At 54.8% G+C, this 14,399-nt stretch overlaps 1 long non-coding RNA gene across 1 annotated transcript; it reads right to left on the bottom strand.

Annotated features, from left to right (window-relative positions):
- Window positions 1–8,211: 8,211 nt before the first annotated feature.
- Window positions 8,212–9,692, bottom strand: LOC148139880 (uncharacterized). Its single transcript, XR_015753514.1, has 3 exons — window positions 9,644–9,692; window positions 8,801–8,932; window positions 8,212–8,344 (listed from the first exon to the last, which is right to left on the bottom strand). It is a non-coding gene; the product is annotated as an uncharacterized LOC148139880 (long non-coding RNA).
- Between the last annotated feature and the right edge of the window lie 4,707 nt (window positions 9,693–14,399).

Consider the following 14,399-nt stretch of genomic DNA (forward strand, 5'->3'; position numbering starts at 1 on the left):
TGAGGATCAGGCTGGGGGCGATGTGTGGGACGCAGTCAGAGTCAGGCTGGGGTCGGTGTGTGGGACGCAATGAGGGTCAGGCTGGGGGCGGTGTGTGCGACGGAGTGAGGGTCTGTTTGGGGGTGATGTGTGTGACGGAGTGAGGGTCAGGCTGGGGTCGGTGTGTGGGACGCAATGAGGGTCAGGCTGGGGGCGGTATGTGGGACGCAATGAGGGTCAGGCTGGGGGCGGTGTGTGCGACGGAGTGAGGGTCAGGTTGGGGGTGATGTGTGGGACGGAGTGAGGGTCAGGCTGGGGGCGGTGTGTGGGACACAGTGAGGGTCAGGCTGGGGTCAGTGTGTGGGACGCAATGAGGGTCAGGCTGGGGGCGGTGTGTGGAACTGACTGAGGATCAGGCTGGGGGCGATGTGTGGGAAGCAGTCAGGGTCAGGCTGGGGTCGGTGTGTGGGACGCAATGAGGGTCAGGCTGGGGGCGATGTGTGGGACGGAGTGAGGGTCAGGCTGGGCGCGGTGTGTGGGACGGAGTGAGGGTCAGGCTGGGGGCGGTGTGTGGGACGTAGTGAGGGTCAGGCTGGGGACGGTGTGTGGGACGCAGTGAGGGTCAGGCTGGGGACGGTGTGTGGGAAGCAGTGAGGGTCAGGCTGGGGACGGTGTGTGGGACAGAGTGAGGGTCAGGCTGGGGACGGTGTGTGGGACTGAGTGAGGGTCAGGCTGGAGGCGGTGTGTGGGACCGAGTGAGGGTCAGGCTGGGGACGGTGTGTGGGATGGAGTGAGGGTCAGGCTGGGGCGGTGTGTGGGACGCAGTGACGGTCAGGCTGCGGACGGTGTGTGGGAGGCAGTGAGGGTCAGGCTGGGGACGGTGTGCGGGAAACAGTGACGGTCAGGCTGGGGATGGTGTGTGGGAGGCGGTGAGGGTCAGGCTGGGGACGGTGTGTGGGACACAGTGAGGTTCTGGCTGGGGACGGTGTGTCGGACGCAGTGAGGGTCAGGATGGGGACGGTGTGCGGGACAGAGTGAGGTTCAGGCTGGGGACGGTGTGTCATACGCAGTGAGGGTCAGGCTGGGGACGGTGTGTGGGACGGAGTGAGGGTCAGGCTGGGGACGGTGTGTGGGATTGAGTGAGTGTCAGGCCGGGGACGGTGTGAGTATGGCAGTGAGGGTCAGGCTGTGGACGGTGTGTGGGAGGCAGTGAGTGTCAGGCTGGGGACTGTGTGTGGGACACAGTGAGGGTCAGGCTGGGGATGGTGTGTGGGACGCAGTGAGGGTCAGGCTGGGGACGGTGGGTGGGACGGAGAGAGGGTCAAGCTGGGGACGGTGTGTGGGAGGCAGTGAGGATCAGGCTGGGGACGGTCTGTGGGAAGCAGTGAGGGTCAGGCTGGGGAGGGTGCGTGGGAGGCAGTGAGGGTCAGGCTGGGGACGGTGTGTGGGAGGCAGTGAGGGTCAGGCTGGGGACGATGTGTGGGACGCAGTGAGGGTCAGGCTGGGGACGGTGTGTGGGAGGCAGTGAGGGTCAGGCTGGGGACGGTGTGCGGGAAACAGTGACGGTCAGGCTGGGGATGGTGTGTGGGAGGCGGTGAGGGTCAGGCTGGGGACGGTGTGTGGGACGCAGTGAGGGTCAGGCTGGGGACGGTGTGCGGGACAGAGTGAGGTTCAGGCTGGGGACGGTGTGTCATACGCAGTGAGGGTCAGGCTGGGGACGGTGTGTGGGACGGAGTGAGGGTCAGGCTGGGGACGGTGTGTGGGACAGAGTGAGGGTCAGGCCGGGGACGGTGTGAGGATGGCAGTGAGGGTCAGGCTGTGGACGGTGTGTGGGAGGCAGTGAGTGTCAGGCTGGGGAAGATGTGTGGGACGCAGTGAGGGTCAGGCTGGGGACGGTGTGTGGGACGCAGTGAGGGTCAGGCTGGGGACGGTGTGTGGCAGGCAGTGGGGGTCAGGCTGGGGACGGTGTGTGGGACGCAGTGATGGTCAGGCTGGGGACGGTGTGTGGGACGGAGTGAGGGTCAGGCTGTGGACGGTGTTTGGGAGGCAGTGAGGGTTAGGCTGGGGACGGTGTGTGGGACAGAGTGAGGGTCAGGTTGGGGGCGATGTGTGGGATGGAGTGAGGATCAGGCTGGGGTCGGTGTGTGGGACGCAGTGAGGGTCAGGCTGGGGGCGGTGTGTGCGACCGAGTGAGGGTCAGGTTGGGGGTGATGTGTGGGACGGAGTGAGGGTCAGGCTGGGGGCGGTGTGTGGGACGCAGTGAGGGTCAGGCTGGGGTCGGTGTGTGGGACGCAGTGAGGGTCAGGCTGGGGGCGGTGTGTGCGACGGAGTGAGGGTCAGGTTGGGGGTGATGTGTGGGATGGAGTGAGGGTCAGGCTGGGGGCGGTGTGTGGGACGCAGTGAGGGTCAGGCTGGGGTCAGTGTGTGGGACGCAATGAGGGTCAGGCTGGGGACGGTGTGTGCGACGGAGTGAGGGTCAGGTTGGGGGTGATGTGTGGGATGGAGTGAGGGTCAGGCTGGGGATGGTGTGTGGGACGCAGTGAGGGTCTGGCTGGGGTCAGTGTGTGGGACGCAATGAGGGTCAGGCTGGGGACGGTGTGTGCGACGGAGTGAGGGTCAGGTTGGGTGCGATGTGTGGGACGGAGTGAGGGTCAGTTTGGGGGCGATGTGTGGAACGGAGTGAGGATCAGGCTGGGGGCGATGTGTGGGACGCAGTCAGGGTCAGGCTGGGGTCGGTGTGTGGGGCGCAATGAGGGTCAGGCTGGGGACGGTGTGTGCGATGGAGTGAGGGTCAGGTTGGGGGCAATGTGTGGGACGGAGTGAGGGTCTGGCTGGGGGCAGTGTGTGGGACGCAGTGAAGGTCAGGCTGGGGACGGTGTGTGGGAAGCAGTGAGGGTCAGGCTGGGGACGGTGTGTGGGACAGAGTGAGGATCAGGCTGGGGACGGTGTGTGGGACTGAGTGAGGGTCAGGTTGGGGGCGGTGTGTGGGACCGAGTGAGGGTCAGGCTGGGGACGGTGTGTGGGATGGAGTGAGGGTCAGGCTGGGGGCAGTGTGTGGGACGCAGTGACGGTCTGGTTGGGGACGGTGTGTGGGAGGCAGTGAGGGTCAGGCTGGGGACGGTGTGTGGGAGGCAGTGAGGGTCAGGCTGGGGACGGTGTGTGGGACTGAGTGAGGGTCAGGCTGGGGACGGTGTGTGGGACGCAGTGAGGGTCATGCTGGGGACGGTGTGTGGGACGCAGTGAGGGTCAGGCTGGGGACGAAGTGTGGGAGGCAGTGAGGGTCAGGCTGGGGACGGTGTGTGGGAGGCAGTGAGGGTCAGGCTGGGGACGGTGTGTGGACAGCAGTGAGGGTCAGGCTGGGGACGGTGTGTGAGACAGAGTGAGGGTCAGGCTGGGGACGGTGTGTGGGACTGAGTGAGGGTCAGGCTGGGGACGGTGTGTGGGAGGCAGTGAGGGTCAGGCTGGGGACGGTGTGTGGGAGGCAGTGAGGGTCAGAGGAAGAGGGGGCACAGAGAAAGGGGGGGTTAGAGAGAGAGGGGGCAGAAGGCGGGCGGACAGAGTGCGGGGGAACAGAGAGCAGGGGAAAGAGAGGGAGGACAGAGGGAGGGGGGAGAGAAAGAGTGGGGGCAGAAAGAGGCAGACAGAGAATGGGCTGATGGGGGGAGAGAGAGAGGTGGGACATAGAGAGGGAGGACAGCGAGAGTGGGCAGAGAGAGGGGGTCAGAGAGAGGGGGCCAGAGTGAGGGGAACAGAGAGATGGGAAAGAGAGAGTGTGCACAGAGAGCGGCGGCTGTCAGGCAGACTCACGGCAATGTGCTCTGTCCCCACTAGAGGGCAGACTATTGTAAACTCCCCATGGGGCAGTCAGGCAGACTCACGGCAATGTACTCTGTCCCCACTTTCGGGCAGACTATTGTAAACTCCCCATGGGGCAGTCAGACAGACTCACGGCAATGTGCTCTGTCCCCACTAGAGGGCAGACTATTGTAAACTCCCCATGGGGCAGTCAGGCAGACCCACAGCAATGTGCTCTGTCCCCACTAGAGGGCAGACTATTGTAAACTCCCCATGGGGCAGTCAGGCAGACTCACGGCAATGTGCTCTGTCCCCACTAGAGGGCAGTCTATTGTAAACTCCCCATGGGGCGGTCAGGCAGATCCACAGCAATGTGCTCTGTCCCCAGTAGAGGGCAGACTATTTTAAACTCCCCATGGGGCAGTCAGGCAGACTCACGGCAATGTGCTCTGTCCCCACTAAATGGCAGTCTATTGTAAACTCCCCATGGGGTGGTCAGGCAGACTCACAGCAATGTGCTCTGTCCCCACTAGGGGGCTGTCTATTGTAAACTCCCCATCGGGCAGTCAGGCAGACCCACAGCAATTTGCTCTGTTCCCACTTGAGGGCAGAATATTGTAAACTCCCCATGGGGCAGTCAGGCAGACCCACGGCAATGTGCTCTGTCCCCACTAGAGGACAGACTATTGTAAACTCCGCATGGGGCAGTCAGGCAGACTCACGGCAATGTGCTCTGTCCCCACTAGAGGGCAGATTATTGTAATCTCCCCATGGGGCAGTCAGGCAGACTCACGGCAATGTGCTCTGTCCCCACTAGAGGACAGACTATTGTAAACTCCCCATGGGGCAGTCAGACAGATTCACGGCAATGTGCTTTGTCCCCACTAGAGGGCAGTCTATTGTAAACTCCCCATGGGGCAGTCAGGCAGACTCACGGCAATGTGCTCTGTCCCCACTTGAGGGCAGACTATTGTAAATTCCCCATGGGGCAGTCAGGCAGACCCACGGCAATGTGCTCTGTCCCCACTAGAGGGCAGTCTATTGTAAACTCCCCATGGGGCAGTCAGGCAGACTCACGGCAATGTGCTCTGTTCCCACTTGAGGGCAGAATATTGTAAACTGCCCATGGGGCAGTCGGGCAGACTCACAGCAATGTGCTCTGTCCCCACTAGAGGGCAGACTATTGTAAACTCCCCATTGGGCTGTGAGGCAGACCCACAGCAATGTGCTCTGTCCCCACTAGAGGGCAGACTAATGTAAAATCCCCATGGGGCAGTCAGGCAGAACCACGGCAATGTGCTCTGTCCCCACTAGAGGGCAGACTATTGTAAACTCCCCATGGGGCAGTCAGGCAGACCCACAGCAATGTGCTCTGTCCCCACTAGAGGGCAGACTATTGTAAACTCCCCATGGGGCAGTCAGGCAGACCCACAGCAATGTGCTCTGTCCCCACTAGAGGGCAGTCTATTGTAAACTCCCCATGGGGCAGTCAGGCAGACCCACGGCAATGTGCTCTGTCCCCACTAGAGGGCAGACTAATGTAAAATCCCCATGGGGCAGTCAGGCAGAACCACGGCAATGTGCTCTGTCCCCACTAGAGGGCAGACTATTGTAAACTCCCCATGGGGCAGTCAGGCAGACCCACAGCAATGTGCTCTGTCCCCACTAGAGGGCAGACTATTGTAAACTCCCCATGGGGCAGTCAGGCAGACCCACAGCAATGTGCTCTGTCCCCACTAGAGGGCAGACTATTGTAAACTCCCCATGGGGCCTTTCTCTCTCTATCTCTGTCTGCCCTCTTTCTCTCTGTCTCTTTTCTTTCTCTCTGTCTGTTCTCTCTCTGTCTGTTCTCTCTCTCTCTCTCTGTCTCTCTCTCTCTCTCTCTCTCTCTCTCTCTCCCCCTGCCGCCTTGTTTCCCCCCCCGCCTTGTTTACCCCCCCATGCCTTGTTTCTCCCCCCCGAAACCCACTGAGAAATAAGAACCAATCAATTTGAAATAAAATACAAAAATGGCACCAAAGCACAGCACGATCCCACAGCTCTCTCTGCCTTCCCCAATCTCCCATGTGACCCTGGGTCAGTGTCATTATTGCTGATTGAATGAATGATTGGCTGACCATCCCAGTGACACTAAAATATACAGACATCACCGCAGAGCAGTTGATGAAACATTAATAAACACGTACGCACAGCAAGATCCCACAAGCAGCAATCTAACCCCGCACACAGCGTGGTTGATGCTGGTCAAGGGTTGACTAATTTGTGTCAAATCCCAACGTCCCAGTTATCTTAGCCCCAGGCTTCAAACCTGTTCAAAAACGACAAGGCCCAAATCCGAGAGGACCCAGTTAACCAGCGGTCCCGGTAATAGCCAGCACCCCTCCCCAGGAGAGGAGATTAAACCTCGGGGTCATACACAGACAAAACTCACCTGGGACTCACAGGCTGCAGCCTGTCATACAGGCCTCAGGACTGCATTCCCCCTCTGGAGGAAGCCCCACTCAATCTTTCCCCCACAACACATTGCTCTCTCCCCTCCAAGCCTCTTACCCCACCCACGCCTTTCCTCACCCCCGCCTTGTCTCTCCCCCAATCCAATCTCCTGCTCAGCCCCAGGGTTACGGGGGTGGTGGGGAAACACACTGAGAAAGAAAAAACAATCAATTTGACATAAAATACAACAATGGCACCAAAAGCACAGCAAGATCCTACAGCTCTCTCTGCCTTCCCCAATCTCCCACGTGACCCTGGGTCAGTGTCATTATTGCAGAATGAATGAATGAATTGCTGACCATCCCAGTGACATTGAAATACACAGCCATCACCGCAGAGCAGTTTACCAGAGGCTTGAAACATTCATAGACACATTTGCACAGCGAGATCCCACAAGCAGCAATCTAACCCCACACACACAGTGTTGACTTATTTGTGTCAAATCCCAAGGCCCCAGTTACCTTAGCCCCAGGCTTCAAACCTGTTCAAAAACGACAAGGCCCCAATCCGACAGGACCCGGTTAACCAGAGGTCCTGGTAATAGCCACCCCCCCCTCCCCAGGGAGAGGAGATTAAACCTCGGGGTCATACACAGACAAAACTCACCTGGGCCCCACAGGCTGCAGCCTGTCATACAGGCCTCAGGACTGCGTTCCTCCCTCTAGAGGAAGCTCTTGTCTGAAGGTTTCCTGCTCCCAAACACACACTTTTCAAATCCTAAGCTGGCCAGGAAGATCCCTTTGGGAGGCACTTGTGGGAAGGCTGAGCAGGAAAATCTTTCACAGGGAGATAGCACAGTAAGATCCCAGCTTTTCCCCCCAATCCAACAGGACCCTCCATTAAACGCCCCCAAAACACACACGCCCCTCCTCCCGTCCCTCTGTGTCTATATATATCGATATATAACATTAAACATCACACAACACTAGCTTTTGGAGAATCCTGTTACACTATAACCTGGTGTTGTCCCAGTCCAACACCGGCATCTTCACAATCAAATTATAAAGATCACCACTGAGCTTTTAACCAGATGCTCGCTTGAAAAACACACAGCAAGATCCCACGAGCAGCCGGGTAACCACAGACACATGGTGTGTGTCCCTGATGCTGGTTAAGGGTTTGCTGCTGATACCTGGATAAGAGGGTGCAATCCTCCTGTTGTACAAATTCCAAACATTTCCCCCTTCCTTCTCTGTACCCTGCGCACTTTGATCCCCGTCTTGTGCTGTCTCCATCTGAGATCTCTCTCTCTCTCTTCCCTCCCTCTCTCTGTTCCCCCCCTCTCTCTGTTCCCCCTCTTACTCTCTCCATCTCTGGGATGTCTCTGTTCCCCCCCTCTCTCCCTCTATCTCAGAAATCTCTTCCTCTGTGTTCCCCCCCCCCACCCCCCCACCCCCCCCCACTCACTGTCTCCATCTCAAAGATCTTTCTGTCTCTCATTTCTCACATTTTAGCCCCCTGGCCCATTCGCATGACTCTTAAATTAGAATGGGGCTTTGGAGGGTTAAGGTATTCATTCCCTCCTCCGGGAGTCCTTCGTCCCAGACCCTGGGGGTGTAACCAGTTTGTGTCACAATCCCAAGGCCCCGGGTCCTTTAACCCCAGGCCTCAAATCCATTTTAAACCAATGACCCTTTCACTGGGACAGTCAGTGCTCTCTTTCACTTCTCTCTCTGTCTGTCTGACCCACTTCACACCCCCATTCTCCGTCCACCCCTCCCTCAGTCCCTGAAGCTGGAGTGAGACAGGGAGGCAGTGACACCTGTGGGATCAGTCTGTGCAGCAGCTCCCCCTCCACATCTTTCTCCCACCTTTTGTCTCCCCCAGGCCAGACCAGAACACACCGCCTTGTGGTAAAATTCCCAGAGACAGCCTGAACCCCACCATTCTTGTCCCCGTGTGTGTGTGTAAATGAACGACAAGGAGACAGGACAATTTCTGATTATTCTGTGTGATGATTCCTCGCGGCAGAAGTGATTTAATTCTCTCTGTCTCTCTGTCGTCCCCAGCTTCAGCTCCTGGATCCAATCTCCTGCTCACTCCCAGGGTTTGGGGAGCGGGGGGGTGGGGAAACACACTGAGAAATAAAAAACAATCAATTTGAAATAAAATACAACAGTGGCACCAAAAGCACAGCACGATCCCACAACTCTCTCTGCCTTCCCCAATCTCCCACGTGACCCTGGGTCACTGTCATTATTGCAGAATGAATGAATGAATTGCTGACCATCCCAGTGACACTGAAATACACAGACATCACCGCAGAGCAGTTAACCAGAGGCTTGAAACATTAATAAACACGTACGCACAGGAAGATCCCACAAGCAGCAATCTAACCCCACACACACAGGGTTGACTTATTTGTGTCAAATCCCAAGGCCCCAGTTACCTCAGCCCCAGGCTTCAAACCTGTTCAAAAACAACAAGGCCCCAATCCGCCAGGACCCGGTTAACCAGAGGTCCCGGTAATAGCCATCCCCCCTCCCCAGAGAGAGGAGTTTAAACCTCGGGGTCATACACAGACAAAACTCACCTGGGCCCCACAGGCTGCAGCCTGTCATACAGGCCTCAGGACTGCGTTCCTCCCTCTGGAGGAAGGTCTTGTCTGAAGGTTTCCTGCTCCCAAACATACACTTTTCAAATCCTCAGCTGGCCAGGAAGATCCCTTTGGGAGGAAAGAGGCAGAGCAGGAAAATCTTTCACAGGGAGATAGCACAGCAAGATCCCAGCGTTTCCCCTCTCAGTGAGACAGACAATTTCTCAGCAACATCCAAACACAAACACGTCGGGTGGTGAGTTGAGTTTTCATGTTGAAAAGTTTTTGAAATGATGGGTTAGCTGATTAAAACCACTCATTGCCTGCAACGGTGGCATTAGGGCAATTGACGCACAGCAAGATCCCACAAGTGAGAGTGCTACAGAAGCTCGATAATCTGATGGTTTTTATTTCCAGTTTAATTATTTCCTGTCACCCCAGAATCCAATATTGCAGCTATTCCCCAATCTCACACTACCCCCACCCTCTCTTGCTCTCACCATTCTCCATTTCTTTCTCTCACTCTCTGTCTCTCGGTGTCCAATTCGGTCATCCTGCCCTCTCTATGACCCACTCTCCTCTGAGAGGGTGACAATCCTTTCCAGAGGGTCAGATATTTTGGGTTAGAGTTCCCTCCCGAGGGAGTACCCTCTCCCAGATCCTGGGGGTTTCAACTGTTTGTGTCACCGATGCCCCGGTGACTTTAACCCCAGGCTTCGAACCCGTGATCTGACAGGCCCCAGTTAACCAGAGGCCCCGACAAACCAGGCTCTCACCCCCCACCCCCAGAAGAGATGAAACCTCGGGTGGGGGGAGGGGGAGAAACAGTCCCCCACTCACCTGGGCCCCACGGGCTGCAGCCTGGCCAACAGGCCTCAGGCCTGTGCTCCCTGTCCTCTGGCGGTTGTTGTTGTCCAAGGCTTTCCTGGCCCCCCAGGCATTTTGGATCTTCGCTTTCCTGCTTTCCCAACAAAAGTTCCTCGGGATAAAAGAAAGAAGAGATGAGTTGGTGGGGGGGAGTGGGGGGGAGCGAGAGCAGTGTGGTGCAAAATTACACAACAAGATCCCAGGTTAAACACAATCCCACCAACTCCCTTCTCCCATCCCCAATGCATTTCATAACCTCACAGCAACATCAAAATACAAACAAATCATAAGAAAGCAATTAACCAGAGGCTCGAAACATTATTAAACACACACACACACTGTCACACAGTCACAGCCAGACAGGGAGAGCGGCTCACTCCCCACACAGAGAGAGAACAGGGTTGAAGAATGAATCTGACCAATTCCTTGCACACATTTATTCTGGGTGAGGGGTTAGTGAAGCCCACCCCTGCCCTCTCTGACACGTCGCATCGTCTGTCAGTCTGCTCCCTGGGGAGGGCTCTGTCTGATTGACATGTTAATTCCCAGGACAGGAGCCTTCTGGGATCTGGCTGCCCACGGAGATGTTAATTCGGGGGCAACAAAGTGTCATCTTTCCGAGTTGCAACAACTCCCTTTTTATTGAAGCTGTGACAGTGCAGTTTGAAAATATTAAAGATTACTCCCACACTAGTGTCTCAGAGCCTGGCTGTAGGTGGCTTCCTGAGACACACACACAGGGCTGGGAATGAAGAGGGGGATATTTGCTGAGGTTTTCTTGGGGATTTCCTGCTGTATGTGTGATTCCTAGAATTAATCTCTGTCTCTGTCCCTGTCTGTCTGTCTCTGTGTGTGTCTCTCTCTGTCTCTGTCCTTCTCTCTCTGTTCCTGTGTGTGTGTCTCTCTCTCTTTCTCTCTGTCCCTGTGTGTCCCACTCTCTGTCTCCCTCTCTCTCTATCTTTCTCTGTCTTCTCTCTCTGTCCCTGTGTCTCTCTCTTCTCTGTGTCTCTGTCTCTCTCTTTCTGTCCCTGTATGTGTGTGTCTCTCTCTCTTTGTCTGTCTCTCCCTGCACTGCTCTACATCCAGCCATTTCTAACTTGATTTTGAGTCTTTTATTTCCTTTCCCTTTCTCAAAAATATTGGCAGAGTTTATGAATTTAAATCATAGATCATGTGCCTGCCCCTCAACACCCACATTTCATCCTCACAGATCCCCTGCCTTCACCACCCCCCATACGCACAGAGACACACACACCCAGACACACACACAGACACACACTGACACACAGACACACACTGACACCCACACACACACACACAGAGACACACACACACAGACATACATACACACACACACATACAGATACAGACCGACATACACACATACATAGAGGCACTGACACACAGACACACCCCAACACAGGACATGGGCACTGTGCACAGATTTAGTCTGGGGGGGAGAGTCAGTGAGGGTCTGAGCTCAAGTATCGTCACAGATATGTCTCTGTGTGAGAAAGATAGTAAGACCATGCCTCGTGTGTGTGTGTGTGTGTATGAGAGAGGGAGAGAGATAGACCATACCTCTGTGTGTGTGAGTGAGAGAGTGAGACCAAGCCTCTGTGTGTGTGTGAGAGAGTGAGACCAAGCCTCTGTGTGGGTGGGTGGTGTGTGTGTGTGTGTGTGTGAGAGAGAGAAAGACAGACCATACCTCTGTGTGTGTGAGAGAGTGAGACCATATCTCTGTGTGTGTGAGAGATAGTGAGACCAAGCCTCTGTGTGTGTGGGTGGTAGGTGGGTGGGTGGGAGTGTGTGTTTCCATCGGCGTGCCCAGTTTCCGTGTCAGTGCTGTCCCTCTATAATGTAACTGTGTATTAACCATGTGTTTATGTCCCTGTCCCAGTAATGATCCACAAACCATAAACTGTCCCTCACTCTCATTTACTCACACTCTCACACGTGTACACACACACCCTCACACACCACATTCAGTCCCTCACACACATGCCCTTTCACACACTCAAACATTTTTCACATGCACTATCACAATCTCTCTCTCACACTCACACACAAACATGCACACGCGCACACTCTCTCTCTGTCTCTCTGACATACACACACTTTCACTCACTCATTCTTTCTCTCTCTTCACTCTCTCTCACACTCGCTTCCACATACTCTCTCAGTTTCACACACACTTATACACACACTCTCATACACACTTTCTGACACACGCACCCTCACACACTCACATTCACCATCTCATATATGCTCACTTTCACACACTCACTCTCTCTCTCCAAAACTGTCTCTCTCTCACACACTTGCAAAGTCTCTCACACAGGCCCTCTCTCATGTGCGCACTCACTCTCGTTCACTTGTACACACACTCTCTTTCACATGCGCACACACACACTCGCATGCACTCACTCTTTCACATACACACACACACACACTTCCTCTCTCACTTTCACACTTTCTTTCTAGCACTCACACACACTCTCATGCATGAGCACATCATATCTCACACACGCTCATTCTCTTTCTCACTCACATTAGCACATTTTCTCTCTCTTACGCACACACTATCTCATGCACGCCCTCTCGCACACACGCATTCTTTCTCTCTCACACACGAATCCTCTCTCTCTCACAGACACATCCTCTCTCTCACCCATACATTCTCTCTCTCACACACTCAATCTCTTTCTCATGCACGCATTCTCTCTCTCGCACACTCATGCTCTCTCACGCACGCATTCGCTCTCTTGCACACTAATTCACTCTCTCACGCACACATTTTCTCTCTCGCACGCATTCTCTCTCTCGCACACTCATTCTCTCTCTCATGCACGCATTCTCTCACACTCATTCTCTCTCTCTCGCACACATTTGCTCTCACTCTCCCACACTCATTCTCTCTCTCACGCACGCATTCTCTCTCGCGCGCACTCATTCTCTCTCTCACACACGCATTCTCTCTCTCCCACACATGCATTCTCTGTCTCACGCATTCTCTCTCTCTCACACACGCATTCTCTCTCGTACGCATTCTCTCTCTCACACACACGCATTCTCTCTCTCATGCATTCTCTCTCTCACACACATGCATTCTCTCTCACACACACACGCATTCTCTCTCTCATGCATTCTCTCTCTCACACACACACATTCTCTCTCTCACACACACGAACCCTCTCTCTCTCACACACTCATTCTCTCTCTCTCACGCATGCATTCGCTCTCTTGCACACTAATTCTCTCTCTCACGAATGCATTCTCTCTCACACTCATTCTCTCTCTCACGCACGCATTCGCTCTCTCTCTCCCACACTCATTCTCTCTCTCACACACACGCATTCTGTCTCGCACACACGAATCCTCTCTCTCACACACTCATTCTCTCTGTCACGCACGCATTCTCTCTCTCGCACACTCATTCTCTCTCACGCACGCATTCGCTCTCTTGCACACTAATTCACTCTCTCACGCACACATTCTCTATCTCGCACGCATTCTCTCTCTCCCACACTCATTCTCTCTCTCTCGCACACATTTGCTCTCTCTCTCCCACACTCATTCTCTCTCTCACACACGCATTCTCTCTCTCTCACACATGCATTCTCTCTCTCACGCATTCTCTCTCTCACACACACGCATTCTCTCTCGCACGCATTCTCTCTCTCACAAACACGCATTCTCTCTCACACACACGCATTCTCTCTCTCATGCATTCTCTCTCTCACACACATGCATTCTCTCTCACACACACACGCATTCTCTCTCTCATGCATTCTCTCTCTCACACACACGCATTCTCTCTCTCTCGCACACACACATTCTCTCTCTCACACACACGAATCCTCTCTCTCTCACACACTCATTCTCTCTCTCTCACGCATGCATTCGCTCTCTTGCACACTAATTCTCTCTCTCACGAATGCATTCTCTCTCTCACACTCATTCTCGCTCTCACGCACGCATTCGCTCTCTCACACGCATTCTCTCTCACACACGCATTCTCTCTTGCACACTCATTCTCTCTCTCACGCACGCATTCGCTCTCTCTCTCCCACATTCATTCTCTCTCTCTCACACGCGCATTCTCTCTCGCACACACGAATCCTCTCTCTCACACACTCATTCTCTCTCTCACGCACGCATTCGCTCTCTTGCACAGGCATTCTCTCTCTCACACTCATTCTCTCTCTCACGCACGCATTCTCTCTCTCACGCACGCATTCTCTCTTGCACACTCATTCTCTCTCTCACGCACGCATTCGCTCTCTCTCTCCTACACTCATTCTCTCTCTCTCACACATGCATTCTCTCTCGCACACATGCATTCTCTCTCTCGCACACACGCATTCTCTCTCACATTCATTCTCTCTCTCACACACATGCATTCTCTCTCTCACACACACGCATTCTCTCTCGCACGCATTCTCTCTCTCTCACACACGCATTCTCTCTCTCACACACGCATTCTCTCTCTCATACATTCTCTCTCTCACACACATGCATTCTCTCTCACACACAGGCATTCTCTCTCTCATGCATTCTCTCTCACACACACACGCATTCTCTCTCTCTGGCACACACACATTCTCTCTCTCACACACAACGAATCCTCTCTCTCTCCCACACTCATTCTCTCTCGCACACATGCATTCTCTCTCTCGCACACACGCATTCTCTCTCTCTCTCACACACACTTTCTCTCACACACACG

This window comes from Chiloscyllium plagiosum, unplaced genomic scaffold (assembly GCF_037043375.1).
Source record: "Chiloscyllium plagiosum isolate Xiang-an unplaced genomic scaffold, Cpla_swu_hap1 HiC_scaffold_37, whole genome shotgun sequence".
In the NCBI taxonomy this organism is placed as follows: Eukaryota; Metazoa; Chordata; class Chondrichthyes; order Orectolobiformes; family Hemiscylliidae; genus Chiloscyllium; species Chiloscyllium plagiosum.